Here is a 233-nt window from a genome sequence, read left to right as displayed (position 1 = left end):
GCAAGATATGTGACAGGGTACAGCCACAGTGATCAGTCACACTCTGACCCAATAGGGCTCACCTTGGTTTGTCTTGGGTGGGAAACTTACCACTGTCATGGCCCCAGGCTTTTTCTCCTCTTATATTCGGAGAAATGTCATTACGACAGATCACCTGCTGATTAGATTTACCTCTAATAATAAGCTAATAAATGTTTCTTACACCTTCTGGAACTCCCCTTTCCAAGCATTAA

The sequence above is a fragment of the Poecile atricapillus genome, chromosome Z (assembly GCF_030490865.1).
Source record: "Poecile atricapillus isolate bPoeAtr1 chromosome Z, bPoeAtr1.hap1, whole genome shotgun sequence".
Taxonomy (NCBI): domain Eukaryota; kingdom Metazoa; phylum Chordata; class Aves; order Passeriformes; family Paridae; genus Poecile; species Poecile atricapillus.
This window is presented reverse-complemented; position numbering follows the sequence as displayed.